The sequence below is a fragment of the Loxodonta africana genome, chromosome 1 (assembly GCF_030014295.1).
Source record: "Loxodonta africana isolate mLoxAfr1 chromosome 1, mLoxAfr1.hap2, whole genome shotgun sequence".
NCBI lineage: Eukaryota > Metazoa > Chordata > Mammalia > Proboscidea > Elephantidae > Loxodonta > Loxodonta africana.
The window spans coordinates 88185025-88200470 of record NC_087342.1 but is presented as its reverse complement, the minus strand read 5'-3'; the positions used below and the strand labels follow the sequence as shown (position 1 = coordinate 88200470).

Below are 15446 nucleotides of genomic sequence, written 5' to 3'. Positions count from 1 at the left end.
GGTTTTCATTGGCTGATTTTGAAAGTGGGTCACCAGGCCTTTCTTCCTAGCTTTCTTAGTCTGGAAGCTCCACTGAAACCTCCTCAACATCATAGCAACACGCAAGCCTCCTTTGACAAAAGGGTGGTGGCTGCTCTTTAGGTGCATTGGTCAGGAATCACACACTGGTCTCCTGCATGAAAGGTGAGAAGCCTACACCCGAACCACCAATATCCCAAATCCATTAAATTAAAGAAAATCCATTGCTGTGGAGTCAATTTCGATTCATGGTGACCCTATAAGACAAAGTACAACTCCCCCATAGGATTTAAGCTGTAAATCTTTATGGAAGCAGACTGCCACATCTTTCTCCTTTGGAGAGGCTGATGGATTTGAACGGCTGTCTTTTTGGTTACCAGCTGAGTAATTAGCCACTAATGCCATCAGGACTCCTCAAATTAATTAGTGTTCATTAATCAGTAAACATTTATTGAGCACCCATTATGTTCTGAGCACTGTGGCACTACTGAATTGTCCTTTTATTATGGGTGGGGGGAATTACAAAGAAATGTGTGCTGAGCAAATTTCCTGATTATAAATGTTGGTGTACAATCAATCTTATGTTCTACCAGGAGCATGAATTAGCTAGAACCAGTCATATTCTATTTTACATCTCTGCAGGGGATAAAAAATGTCAATTGTAGAGTAGATTTCTGCTCTGGGTGAGGTGATTCCAATCCCTAAGAGATCAGTTGGGTGACCTCAGTCTTTAAAAAATATCATTATGATTTATTAAACAAAAGATAAGAATTCTCTCTGCAAAGGGAAAGCCCTAACCTCAACTTTCCACTATGTGTAATAAGGAAAAATAACAACAGAAACAACAAAAAAATAGTGTTGATCATAAAATTTTTATTGTCTGCATCCGTAATAGCAAAAGTTCCACAAGATTTGGGGCTTGGAAATGGTAAGCTCAAATAAATCTTTTTCCTTTCAGATAAGATGAAATCTGTAGTAAAAGTACACCATGCTGAGTTCCAGGCTTTGAAATAAAGTTTGATTTTTCATAATACTTGGTTAATTTATTAATGTTCCATTGGGAAAAAAAAAACTTTTGTTTTGAAATCTGCTCAAAACTGAGGCAGGGCCAAGATGGCAGAATAGCTGGATGCTTCCAGAGATCCCTCTTACAACAAAGATGTGAAAAATCAGGTGAAATGATTATATTTATGACAAGCTAGGAGCCCTGAACATCAAAAGCAAAGTTAGAAAATGGACCGAGTGGCAGGGGGAGAAAGAGATGGTTCAAGAGCAAAGAAGAGTTGCCAGACCTGAATCACTGGGATCCCTCAGGCACCACACCCAGGAGTGGCTGTGGTGGGCTGGTGGTAGCATTTGGCCACAGTTTCTCCAGGGAGAAGCAGCCAGCGGCAGAGCCTACTCACAATTCCTAAACAAGAGAAGAAGAGTACTCTCGGCGAAAGCTAAGTACGTGGGTATATTTTACTGTGGCCCTCACCCCCCAAGCCAGCTTCAGTGGCTGTTGATTCCCCCGGGCCTTAGATAGGCCCATTTGAGTGCCCGGAGCCATGCTCCTCCACTTGGAGAAGGAATAAACTCACAACAGGGGGAAAAGATAATTTGCTGGCTTCACTAACCTGGTGAGCTCAGGACAAAAGAGGCTCCTGTCTAGGCATAAACTGTCCCTGGAATTTGAATACCTTTCCCCCCTGCATGGATCTGTGTGGGCCTATTTCAGGAGAATAGGCCCTTGCTGACAGACTACAACTGTTTAAGCTGTGCAGTGGAGAGGTGGGTGTTTGATATTTGACACTGCTTTGCCTATTAAACAGGGTCCTCACCTACCCACATCAGGGGCCTAAGGACTGGTGGATCCACTCAGATGGAGCCACGACAGGGGTCCAAGCATAACTCATACCTCCCAGTCCTTACAAACAAAAGCACTGGGTATCCATGGTCTATCTGCAGAGCCCGCCCACCTGTACATTCTAGGGAACAGGGATGCACTTTCTTCAGAGACACTCAGGGGATGGTTCTCAGCCCCCTGCCTTGTTCAGAGTTGATCCCCTGCTGCAACCAGATACCAGTATCTATACCAAACACTCTTGCCCCTCTAATACTGTAGGAGAGAGCCTCTACCACAAACTTGACAACCAACTACCTGGACACCTGAGGTGAACCCACACAAGAAATGTGAATGGACTCATAAACTCATATACCTGATAACAGCTCTAGCCATCTGGTGACAGGACGTCAGAGCTCCAAAGGTGAAAATAATCAAGCTAGCTCACTCAAGCAACTCATTTGGGCATATCAAAATAAAGCAAGAAACTAGGATACAGTAAGCAAACATAAAATAAAGTAATACAATAAGTAATAGATGGCATGGAGACAACAGTCAATATCAAACCACATAAAGAAACAGACCATGATTGCTGCAACAAGCTCTTAAAACAGAGCATCAAAGGATCTTCTGGATGAAGGTGCCTTCCTAGAATTACCGGATGCAGAATTCAAAAGATTGGTTAATATACAGAGCTCTTCAAGACACCAGGATGGAGATCAGACAATATGGAGAAGCCAAGGAGCACATAAAACAGTTGAAGAAATAAAAAGATTATTCAAGAACGTAATGAAAAATCTAATAAGCTGCGAGAATCCACAGAGAGATAGCAGTCAGAAATTCAGAAGATTAACAATAAAATTACAGAATTAGACAACTCAATAGAAAGTCAGAGGAGCAGAATTGAGCAAGTGGAAGGCAGAATTAGAGATTGAAGATAAAGCACTTGGCACCAATATATTAGAAGAAAAATCAGATGAAAAAATTAAAAAAATGAAGAAACCCTAAGAATCATGTGTGACTCTATCAAAAGAAATAACATATGAGTGATTGGAGTACCAGAACAGGGAGGGGTAACAGGAAATACAGAGAGAATTGTTGAAGATTTGTTGGCAGAAAACTTCCCTAATATTGTGAAAGATGAGAAGGTATCAATCCAAGATGCTCATCGAACTTCACATAAGGTAGATTTTAAAAGAAAGTCACCAAGACATATTATAATCAAACTTGCCAAAACCAAAGATAAAGAGAGAGTTTTAAGAGCAGCTAGGGATAAATGAAAAGTCATCTACAAAGGAGAATCAGTAAGAAAAAGCTCGGACTACGTGGGAGAAAGCATGCAGGCAGGTAGACAATGTGATGACTTATATAAAGCACTGAAGGAAAAAAATTGCCAACCAGTTTTTTCAGCAAAAGTGTCTCTCAAATATGAAGGTGAAATTAGGACATTTCCAGATAAACAAAGGTTTAGGGAATTTGTAAAAACGAAACCAAAACTACAAGAAAGACTAAAGGGAGTTCTTAGGTTAGAAAATCAATAATATCAGGTATCAATCCCAGACTAGAACACTGGACAGAGCAATCAGATGTTAACCCAGACAGGGAAATCACAAAAATAAATCAAGATAAAAAACGATCAAAACAGGGAAACAGCAATGTGATTATGTCAAAGAAGGCAACACTAAAATAATAAAGAAGGACTAAGAAATATAGTCACAGATCTTTCATATGGAGAGGAAGACAAGTTGATATAAAGAAATAAAAGTTAGTTTTAAACTTAGAAAAATAAGGGTAAATCTTAAGGTAACCACAAAGGAGACTATCCTACTCATTGAAATAAAATACAAGAGAAAAATAGAGACTCAGCAGAAACAAAATCAACGACAAGGAAGAAGAGGAAAAGACAGTGTATAAAGACAAACTACTCACCACAAAAAAATTAAGTGGGACATAGAATCTGTCAGCAACACACACAAAAAAAACATTAAAATGACCACACTAAACTCATAAAAAAAAACTCATACCTATCCATAATTACGCTGAATGTTAATGCACTAAATGCACTGATAAAGAGACAGAGAGTGGCAGAATGGATAAAAAACCATGATCCCTCTATATGCCGCCTACAAGAGATACATCTTAGACTTAGAGACAAAACAAACTAAAACTCAAAGTATAAAAAAAAATATATCAAGCAAACAACAATCAAAAAAGAGCAAGGGTGACAATATTAATTTCTGACAAAACAGACTTTAAAGTTAAACCCACCACAAAGGATAAGGAAGAACACTATATAACGATAAAAAGGGACAATATACCAAGAGGATATAACCAGATTAAATGTTTATGCATCCAACGACAGGGCTGCAAGATACATAAAACAAACTCTAACAGCATTGAAAAGTGAGATAGAGAGCTCCACAATTATAGTAGGAGACTTCAACACACCACTTTCGGTGAAGGACAGGACATCCAGAAAGAAGCTCAATAAAGACACAGAGGATCTACATGCCACAATCAACCAACTCGACCTTATAGACAAATACAGAACACTCCACCCAACAGCAGCCAAGTATACTTTCTTTTCTAGTGCACAAGGAACATTCTCTAGACTAGACCACATATTAGGTCATAAAGCAAGCCTTAGCAGAATCCAAAACATCAACATATTACAAAGCAGCTTCTCTGACCATAAGGCCATAAAAGTAGAAATCAATGTCAGAAAAAGCTGGGAAAAGAGATCAAAGACTTGGAAGCTGAATAATAGCCTGCTCAAAAAAGACTGGGTTATAGAAGATATTAAGGATAGAATAAAGAACTTCATAGAATCCAATGAGAATGAAAATACTTCCTGTCAGAGCCTCTGGGACACAGCAAAAGCAGTGCTCAGAGGTCAATTTGTATCAATAAATGTACACATACAAAAAGAAGAAAGGGCCAAAATCAAAGAATTATCTCTACAACTTGAACAAATAGAAAGAGAGCAACAAAAGAAACCTTCAGGCACTGGAAGAAAGGAGATAATAAAAATTAGAACAGAACTCAATGAAATAGAAAACAGAAAAACAATTGAAAGAGTTAACAAGACCAAAGGTGGTTCTTTGAAAAAATTAACAAAATCAATAAACCATTGGCCAGACTGACAAAAGAAAAACAGGACATAAAGCAAATAACCCAAATAAGAAATGAGATGGGTGATATTACAACAGACCCAACAGAAATGAAAAGAATTATATCAGATCACTCTGAAAAATTGTACTCTAACAAAGTAAAAAACCTAGAAGAAATGGATGAATTCCTAGAAACACACTACCTACCTAAACTAACACAAACAGAGGTAGAACAACTAAATAGACCCATAACAAAAGAAGAGATTGAGAAGGAAATCAAAAATCTCCCACCAAAAAAAGCCCTGGCCTGGACAGCTTCACCACAGAGTTCTACCAAACTTTCAGAGAAGAATTAATACCACTACTACTAAAGGTATTTCAGAACATAGAAAAGTACGGAATACTCCCAAACTCATTCTATGAAGCCACGCTATCCCTGATACCAAAGCCAGGTAAAAACACCACAAAAAAAAAAAAAAAAAAAAGAAAATCCAGACCTATATCCCTCATGAACTTAGATGCAAAAATCCTCAACAAAATTCTAGCCAATAGAATTCAACAACATATCAAAAAGATAATTCACTATGACCAAGTGGAATTCATACCAGGTATGCAGGGATGGTTCAACATTAGAAAAATAATTAATGTAATTCATCACATAAATAAAACAAAAGACGAGAACCACATGATTTTATCAATCGATGCATAAAAGGCATTTGACAAAGTTCAACACCCATTCACGATAAAAACTCTCAGCAAAAAAGGAATAGAAGGAAAATTCCTCAACATAATAAAGGGCATTTATACAAAGCCAACAGCCAACATCACCCTGAATGGAAAGAGCCTGAAAACATTCTCGTTGAGATCGGGAACCAGATAAGGATGATGTTTATCACCACTCTTATTGAACATTGTGCTGGAGGTCCTAACCAGAGTGATTAGGCTAGATAAAGAACTAAAGGGCATCCAGAGTGGTAAGGAAGAAGTAAAAGCATCTCTATTTGCAGATGACATGATCTTATACACAGAAAACCCTAAGGAATCCTCCAGAAAACTACTGAAACTATTAGAAGGTTTCAGCAGAGAATCAGGATACAAGATAAACATACAAAAATTAGTTGGATTCCTCTACACCAACAAAAAGAACATTGAGGAGGAAATCACAAAATCAAAACCATTTACAGTAGTCCCCCAAAAGATAAAATACCTAGGAATAAATCTTACCTGAGATACAAAAGACTTATACAAAGACAACTACAAGACACTACTGCAAGAAACCAAAAGACACTTGCATAAGTGGAAAAACATACCTTGCTCATGGATAGGAAGACTTAACATTGTAAAAATATCTGTTCTACCCAAAGGGATCTATAGATAGAATGCAGTTCCGATCTAAATTCCAAGGACACTTTTTAATGAGATGGAGAAACAAATCACCAACTTCATATGGAAGGCAAAGAGGCCCCGAATAAGTAAAGCATTGCTGAAAAAGAAGAAAGTGGGAGGCCTCACTCTACCTGATTGTAGAACCTATTATACTGCTGCAGTAGTCAAAAGAGCATGGTACTGGCACAACAACAGATACGTAGACCCATGGAACAGAATTGAGAATCCAGACATAAATCTATCCACATATGAGCAGCTGATATTTGACAAAGTCCCAAAGTCAGCTAAATGGGGAAAAGACAGTCTGTTTAACAAATAGTCCTGGCATAACTGGATATCCATTTGCAAAAAAAATGGAACAAGACCCATACCTCACACCATGCACAAAAATGAACTCAAAATGGATCATAGACCTAAATATAAAATTGAAAACAATAAAGATTATGGAAGAAAAAATAGGGACAATGCTCAGAGCCCTAATAAATGGCATAAACAGCATACAAAACATTACTAACAGTACAGAAGAGAAACTAGATAACTTGGAGCTCCTAAAAATCAAACACCTATGCTTCATCAAAAGAGTATAAAGATTACCTACGGACTGGGAAAAAGTTTGTAGCTATGACACTTCTGATCAGTGCCTGATCTCTAAAATCTACATGATACTGCAAAAACTGAACTACGAAAAGACAAAAAACCCGATTAAAAAATTGGCAAAGGATATGAACAAGCAGTTCACTAAAGAAGACATTCAGGCAGAGAATAGATACATGAGAAAATGCTCATGATCTTTAGCCATTAGAGAAATGCAAATCAAAACTACAATGAGATTCCATCTCACTCCAACAAGGTTGGCATTAATCCAAAAAACACAAAATAACTAATGTTGGAGAGGTTGTGGAGAGACTGGAATGCTTCTACACTGCTGGTGGGAACGTAAAATGGTATAACCATTTTGGAAATCGATTTGGCTCTTCCTTAAAAGGCTAGAAATGGAACCACCATACGGTCTAGCAATCCCACTTGTTGGAATATATCCTACAGAAATAAGAGCCTTTACACAAACAGATATATGCACACCCATGTTCATTGCAGCACTGTTTACAGTAGCAAAAAGATGGAAGCAACGAAGGTGCCTACCAATGGATGAATGGAGAAATAAATTATGGTATACTCACACAGTGGAAGACTATGCATTGATGAAGAACAATGATGAATTCATGGAACATTTCATAAGATGGAGGAATCTGGAAGGCATTATGCTCAGTGAAATTAGTTGCAAAAGGACAAATATTCTATAAGACCACTCTTATAAGAACTGCAGAAATAGTTTAAACAGAGAGGAAAATATTCTTTTGTGGTTATGAGGGGGGATAGGGAGGGAGGGAAAGAGAGGCATTCTCACTAATTAGATGGTAGATAAGAACTATTTTAGATGAAGGGAAAGACAACACACAACACAGGAGAGGTCAGGACAACTGGACTAAACCAAAAGCAAAGAAGTCTCCTGAATAAACTGAGCATTTTGAAGGCTAGTGTAGCAGGGGCAGGCTTCTGGAGACAATGGTTTCAGGGGACATTTAAGTCAATTGGTGTAATAAAATCTCTTAAGATAACATTCTGCATCCCACTTTGGAGAGTGGCATCTGGGGTCTTAAACGCTAGCAAGCGGCCACCTAAGTTGCATCAATTGGTCTCAACCCATCTGGAACAAAGGAGAATGAAGAATACCAAAGACAGAAGGTAATTATGAGCCCAAGAGACAGAAAGCCCACAGACTACATCATCCTGAGACCAGAAGAACTCGATGGTGCCCGGCTACAACTGATGACAACCCTGACAGGGAACACAAGAGAGAATCCCTGAGGGAGCAGGAGAGTGGTGGGATGCAGACTCCAAATTCTCATCAAAAGACCAGGCTTAATGGTCTGACTGAGACTGGAAGGACCCCCGTGGTCATGGCCCCCAGGCCTTCTGTTGGCCCAGGACAGGAACCATTCCCAAAGCCAACTCTTCAGACAGGGATTGGACTGGATAATGGGAGAGAACATGATACCGGTGAAGAGTAAGCTTCTTGGATCAAGTAGACACAAGAGACTATGTTGGCATCTCCTGTCTGGAGGGGAGATGGGAGGGCAGGGCGGGGGCGGCAGTCAGAAGCTATCTAAAAGGCTAGAAAAGAGAGAGTGGAGAGTGATTACATCAGCAAATTGCATGTGCAACATTGTATGGAGTACATATTAGTATTGATAAGGTGTGCCAAAAAAAATTAAAAAATGGATGGTCCTAAGTGCGAGTCATGGTAAATATGTCAAAAGCCAAGGATTACCTGTACAACCTTTACCAAGGTTTACCAATTTTTAATATTTTGACTCATTTGTGTTCCCATTCTATCTCAATATATTTACATATTATATTTTTTATGAGCCATTTTTATTTCTGAGCCATATTCTACTTAATATTTCAGTATGTATTTCCGAAGACATTTGGTCTCTTAAACACTGTACAGTGATCAATTCAGGAAACTTAACACTGATATAGCACTATTTTCTAATGTACAGCTCATATTCTGATTTTGTCAGTTGGCCCAATAATGTCCTCTATACGAACAATTCTTTCTCATCCTGGATCACCTATTGTACTTAGCTGTCATTTCTGACCCTGGCCTCTTTAGCAGCCTATTATAAACCACTGAATCAATGGGTTTGCTTCAAAATATTGGGCAACGTGGTCTGTCCCTGCCAGGATGAGCTGATACACTGGAATGAAGAGTGATCTCATGCTCCTGAGTGTTAAGCAAGTGTCACAATTAGCCATTCAGTAGCCTGTACCTGCTGGGAAGCAGCCAGGTCATGAACCTGTTTCTCTGTGAAGGCTTCAGTACTCACGTAGCCAGAGAAGTCTGTCACCTGGTGCAAACAGTGCATCAAAGGCAACAGCTGTACCACAGAACGCATCTGCCCGACCTACGTGTTCATTAACAGCTACACTAGCAGCACAATTCAAGGAAAATCTCATAACACTTGTTGAAGGATGGCCTGCAGATCATGCAGAGAAGCGGCATCCAGATCGCATGAGGAAGCCCATAACATGGGAAGCGTTCACATGTCAGAAAGGTCCTGAATTAAAAAATTTGAGATCTTTAGTCTGAGTATGTGAGATTCAAGCAACTTGTCCAGAGTAAAGGATGCTATTTTTGAGGAACTTGGAAAGGTAAAAAATGAGAACTCTTTCACGGTGTGAAGATGTGAATAATTGCACATGGTTTTGAGTACAAGAACTGTAAATCTGTTGCCCAATCTTAACAGTGTTGGGCTGCATTTAAGTAGGCTTTGGACCATTGAGCTGGGAAAAGGAAACGACCAGGGGATGGGTCTATGAGAGTCATTTCAGGGGAAAGACACAGACTGATTTGTAAAGCCCTTGAAATATAGATTTCTTGTAGATGTATTCCTCACATTGTAAATATGTTGTGTAGAGTGACGCCATGAGAAGCCATGTGTAAGAGAGCTTAAAAACCAAACCCAGTGCCGTCGAGTTGATTCCGACTCATAGCGACCCTATAGGAAAGAGTAGAGCTGCCCCATAGAGTTTCAAAGGAGCGCTTGGCGGATTTGAACTGCCAACCCTTTGGTTAGCAGCTGTAGTACTTGACCGCTGCGCCACCAGGGTTTCCGGTGTAATAGAGCTTAGACATCCAAAATTAATCAATACTGAGGTAACTAAAAAACTAGCCTTTTACAAGTAAACCTCTCTGTAAGATTAGTTTTCAAGAAAAAAAAATATTGGAGGGGGTCATTTTAGCATTTGGAAATTTGCGTTTTCAAAAATTCAGTGCAAGTGCCAGGGAACCTGTGTCTAAGGATACAATTTGGAACCTATGGGCAGTGAAACAACTGCTTCCATGCTCGCACCTGATCAAGAGCAGTGTTTCCACATTTGTTTTACAGAGAAATGTTTTTCATTTCCCACGTGTTCCATTTTCCTTTGAAATTCTTGATGTGATTTTATCCTTTTTTTTTTTTTTTAGGCTCCTCTTTTTCTCCTCTCTTAAGGCACTGCTGCTATGGCACTTTTCTGTAACCTTTTCATTCCTGTGTGCGGTAGCTTCAAATTGCAGTGATAGAGCATAACCCACCTGTTTGTGTGAATTATTGAAACCATTTGCACCTGTAAGAATGGAGTTAAAAGTGTCAATGGGCATGTGTGCTGAAAGTACACTGATTGCTCAAATATAAGGAAATAATCCAATGAACTTGGTTGTGGAAGGGGGAAGAGGAAACAAAGCTAATCAGATGTGAATTGTATCTGTTGTAATAAACACGCTAAAACAAAACTAAAGCACACTGGGAGTCAACAACAAACAAACAAACCCAGTGCTGTGAAGTTGATTCTGACCCGTAGTGACCCTATAGGACAGAGTAGAACTGCCCCATAGAGTTTCCAAGGAGCACCTGGAGGATTTGAAGTGCTGACCCTTTTGTTAGCAGCCATAGCACTTAACCAGTATGCCAGCAGGGCTTCCACACTGGGAGTACACTGAACATCATCAGAATAGAATAATAGAAGGCAAATAAAGCAAAGATATTGGGTGGTTGGGAGACAAAGATCTATATAGAAGAGAAGCAGTGTGTGTAAATCAGGGAATGCTTCCTGGTGGAGATGACTAAAATTTTACTCTGAAAGAGAACAGTAGGGACACAGAGGCCACCTCAAAGGTAGCTGAGAGATGGCAGCCACTCTGACAGTTGAGAGGCAGGAACTAGGCAAGTTGGTGGGTGGGGGGGTGTTGGAGGGGCTGTAGGATGGCAGCAAGTATCTCCCATCACAGGGTCTCTTTACTGTGCTTAAAAGCCTCATCGCATCTGAATATTTGTCCAGATGACCTCTCTTTGTCTCTTTTTTTTATTTCTTACTTTCCTTCCTCCCATTGTTTCTTTCACCCTAAGGGATATTTTCCTTCTCTTTAACTTTTTTTTTTATCATGTTGTTAAATATTTGAACAAAAGTTTTCTTAAATCATAGAAACCGCCTACGTTCCTCTTCCTGATCACACCCTCTTCCTTCTCTTGAATACCAAAAACCCGAAACCAAACCCGTTGCCATCGAGTGCCATAGAGTTTTCAAGGAGCAGCTGGTAGATTCAAACTGCCGGCCTTTTGTTTAGCTGCCATAGCTCTTAACCACTACCCCACCAGGGTTTCCTTCTCCTGAATAGGCAATTGCTATTCAGATTCTTCTTTTTTTTTAATAAATTATTCTTACGTTGTCTTATAGCATCACATTTTTTGTATTGCTAAAAAAAAAAAAAGCCAACTGCTCCTTATTCATCTGTCAACTATTATTCTAATACCGTTTTGAATTTCTTCTGTTCTTACTCATTTGGCAACTTCCTCTCTTGCTCTGTATGTTATTTCTGAATCTTCTCCACTTACATCATCCTTTGAATCTCTTCTGTTCTCTCGTCTTTCAGACCATGTCTTTTCTGAACCCCCACTCTCTTCTAGTCCTTCTTTTCTGACACCGACAAAGTCAGACACCACTTTCCCCACTTCCACTTAATTTTATCATTCCATGCGTGCGTCTATTCCTTTATTGATCACCAAGGAGTCACTGTTGTACTAGATGCTACAAGGAATTAAACAATGAATCAGAGAGAATTTCTGCCCTACTGCTCAGTAAAGATAATCAGGTTATTTCTTTAGCAGTTACCATATGTACCAGGGACTGTGCTAAACAATTTCCCGAATACCTGATTCTCAAAAGAACCCTGCAAGGTAGTTGATACCATTCCCATTTTACAGAAGAAGAAATTGTCTTGGAGAGGTGAAGTCATTTTCCCAAAGTTACTCATCCAACAAGTGCCAGACCCAGGATTTTAGATCCTGTTTGATTTCAAATCTGGTGCTCCTGCTGGCTCCACTCTAGAGGACATGTGGAAATTTGATGGGCCATAGGAGAAGAATAAACTTGTAACTTACCTGCAATCAAGTCAGAATCTCCTCATCGCCTTGCTGCCAGATCTCTCCCAAGACAAGGAGCTCCTGGACTGGTTGGAGCCCCCACTTGATCCTCACAATGAGAACCGAGAGCAAACTAAGGAGAAATGGGCACCCTTGAAGGGATTGGACATCAAGTCTCAAGGTAATACTGTCAATTGTACATGCTACTGCCACACACTTTTCCAAGTAATCACTACTACTTTATGACCAGGAAGTGATTACTATCTTCTGTCGTTGTTTTCAGATGAAAAACTGAAACACAAAGAGGAAATACAACTTGCTCAGAATTCTACAGACAGAGCTGAGACTTGAACTCATGTGGACTGACTCCTTGCCTAACCGCAGCCCAGCACCACTTCTCTTCTCGCCATGTGAGGCCTTGGCCAGAGATAGCTCTTAGTGTGGAACTCTTTGTCAGAGACCTCCCCTCCTTAGTCCAGGAAGTTAACCCGTATTTTAGTGGCACTGGAGGTAAAAAGGGAGGCACGGTGAGGTGATGGAGGGAGGGACGCCAGGACTCCCATCCCAGGGACAGAAACAACTCATTAATTCTGGCAAGACTCTGGGGCCCCACAGCCCACAGACAATTAATTAGCTATTGGCACTAATGATGGTTAAGAAAAGGGGGAAGGAACCACAGGAAATTCACCAGCCAATGGTGCTCCCTGTGGTAAATGACAAGGTCATCTGCTGTTCCCCTCTGTCATTGGGAAATAGAAGGTCATTGTTCTTCCTAGTGTCCGATGCTATCTTCTCAAGTCTATTTTGAACCCATTCAATATCCCATTATTTTGGTTTATTCTCTCCATAGTGAAATTGTTGTAATTTGCATATTATAAAATGCACAGATTTAAAGTGTACAGTTTGAATTTTGACATCCTCAATAACGATACAGAATATTTTCATCATTCTACGGCTTTCTGTGCCTCTTTCCTCCGTAACTGCCCCCCCATACTGCCCATCCCCCCTTTTCCAGAGGCAACCACTATTCTGATTTCTATCACCATAGTTTAGTTTTGCCTCTTGTAAGTCTTCATACAAATGGAATCATGCAATGTGTACACCCTTGAGTCAAGCTTCTTTCACTCAGCATAATTGTTTTGAAATTTGTCCATGTTGTTTCGTGTGTCAGTAGCTCATTTCTTTCTTTTTTAAATTAACTTAACTGAAGTACGATTTACATACAATAAAATGCACACATTTCAATTATGTCATTCAATTAGTTTTGACAAGCATATACACCTGGATAACTATCACCTTATTCAAAATTTGGAGCATTTCCCTTACCTTAGAGAGTTCTTGAATGCCCTGCCTCAAGCAAACAATTATCTGATTTCTATCATGCTAGGTTAGTTTTTTTCCTGGTGTAGGACCTTTATGTAAATAAAGTTAGATAGTATGAACTATTTGTTTCTGGCTCCTTTTGCTCATCTTGTTATTAAGATTCATCGATAGTGTTTCATATATTAGTAGCTTGTTCCTTTCTATTGCTAATAGTATTAAACTGTATGAACATACTACAATTCGTTTATCCATTCACCCGTTGATAGACATTTGGGTTGTTTCCAGCTTTTGACTGCTATGAAAAACTACCATAAACATTTACATACGGTTCTTTGTGTAGACACATTTTCATTCATCTTGGGTAAATACCTAATAGTGGAGTTTCTGGACCATATGATAAGTGTCTGTTTATAAGAAACTGCCAAATTGTTTCCAAAGTGGTTGTGCCATTTTACACTCCCAACACCTGCACATTGTTGGTAACACTTGCTACTGTCTGTCTGTTGGTTTTAGGCATTCCACCAGGTATGAAGTGCTCTTTCATAGTAGTTTTGATTTGCAATTTCCTGATAGTTAATGATGTTGAACTTTTTGTCATGTGCTTATTCATTCTCACATATCTTTTATTCAAGCCTTTTGTCCATTTTTTATTGGTTAGTTTGTCTTCTTAGAAGTTGTAGGCATTAATTATATAATACATGCTATAAAATATATAGTAAAAATTTCTCTCATCTTACCTTTTCATTTTCTTTCTTTTTTTTTTTTGCTTCTTTTTCCCTAAATTTTATTTATTTTGTTGTTGTTGTTGAGAATATACCCAGAAAACATACGCCAATTCAACAGTTTTTAGGTGTACGACTTAGTGACGTTGATTACGTTCTTCGAGGTGAGCAACCATTCTCATCCTCCTTTCTGAGTTGTTCCTCCCTCACTAACATAAACTCACTCCCCCCTAAGGTTCCTAGCTAACCCTTCGAGTTGTTGTTTTCAATTTCTACCCATATAGATAGTTCTTAAAAGAGCATAATGCTCAAGGCTGACTTTTTAATTTTCTTAATAGTTTCTTTTTTAAAAATATGTGTGAAGTACAGATAGTCCCTGACTTATGAGGTATTTGAGTTATGACGAACTGCATTTCCAATCCCTTTTTTTTTCCTTTTTTGGGTACATCCTATCGTTAGTAATATGTACTACATACAATGTTGCAGTGCGTAATTGAATGAAGGTATGATTCTCAGATGTTCACTTGCAGATGTTCAGTGTGAGGATTTATAAAGATGATAATAGTAAGAGGCAATAATAATGAAAACTAAAAAAAAAAAGAGGTCTTCGATGTGTGTCAGAACCGAATTATCACAGAGTCATTGGAAAGCAACCCCACCTTAAGTTGGAGACTACCTGTAGTTGTCTTGTTATTTTTATGGAGTCCCTGGGTGCTACAAGTAGTTTTAATGTTCTCAGCTGCTAGCCAAAAATTTAGAAGATGAAGTCTACCCAGTAGTGGCTTGGAAGAATGGTCCAGTGATCTGCTTCTGAAAATTAAGCCATTAAAAACCCTGTGGAGCACAGTTCTGCTTGGACACATATGGAATTGTCATTGTTTGGAATCAACTTGACAGCAACTGGTTTTGGTTATTTTGTTTCATTCTGACAATTTCTTTTAACTGATGTGTTTAGATCTTCATGGATAAGAATCCACATAAATCCAATCCCAAAAGGGTGGAGATTAACCAATTTAATCCCCACTTTCCCACTTCTCAATCATCTCTGACAGTAGCAGTCCATGGGACACACTCTCTCTCTCTCTACCTCAGCCACCTG

The 15446-nt window shown here is 39.1% G+C and overlaps 1 protein-coding gene across 1 annotated transcript in view; it reads left to right on the top strand.

Annotated features, from left to right (window-relative positions):
• Positions 1-15446, top strand: part of LOC100656828 (class I histocompatibility antigen, Gogo-OKO alpha chain-like) — a 120817-nt gene that overhangs the window by 72410 nt on the left and 32961 nt on the right. The gene's annotated exons all lie outside the window — the stretch shown is intronic.